This window comes from Colobus angolensis, unplaced genomic scaffold, assembly GCF_000951035.1.
Source record: "Colobus angolensis palliatus isolate OR3802 unplaced genomic scaffold, Cang.pa_1.0 Scaffold333, whole genome shotgun sequence".
Lineage (NCBI taxonomy): Eukaryota > Metazoa > Chordata > Mammalia > Primates > Cercopithecidae > Colobus > Colobus angolensis.
In genome coordinates, this window is record NW_012116633.1 from 1,083,040 (window position 1) to 1,083,861 (window position 822).

The following is an 822-nucleotide window of genomic DNA, read 5'->3' on the forward strand; positions in this document are numbered from 1 at the left end:
AAATCACCGGTCTTCTGTGTCCTTCGCGCTGGGAGTTGGAGACTGCAGCTGTTCCTATTCGGCCATCTTGCTCCGCCTTTTTCAGCATATTCTTAAGAACGTGCCCTAATGTCCTTTCTCACGTTCCACAGTGATTTCAAACTGCTTAATCCAAAGAATGATTTAACTCTGTGAGAAGAACATACACATCACAAAGCAGTTGCTCCAAAGGCTTGTCTCCAGTTTTCATTGGAAGACGTTTCCTTTCTCACCACAAGCCCCTAGGCGTCACTTAATATCCCTTCCCAGATTCCTCAAAGACAGAGTTTCCAAACTGAGCAACGTACTGTAAGCTTTAACTCCCTGAAAAGAATGCACACATCAGAGAGCAGTTTCCTGGAACGTTTCTTTCTGGGTTTTATTTCCGGATATTTCATTTTTTGCCATAGTCTTCAATGCGCTGCAAAATATCACTTTTTCACTTTTATAGGAACAGTGTTCAAACACTACTTTTCTAGAAAGGAGGTAAAACTCCATGAGTGAAATGCACACATCACAAACCAGTTTCTCAGAATGCTTCTCTCCAGTTTTTATCTGAAGATATCTCCTATTTCCCCACAGGCCTGAATATTCTCCCGAATGTCCCTTCACTAATCCTTCCATGACACAATTTTAAAACTGTGTAATAGAAAGAAACTTTTATCTATGTGAGATGAATGGACATATCATTCCCAAAGCAGTTTCACAGAAATCTTCTTTCTAATTTTTGTCTGAGGATATTTACTTTTTCACCATTGCCATCCATATACACCAGAATGTCCCCTGGTACCTTTTTCTCCAGAC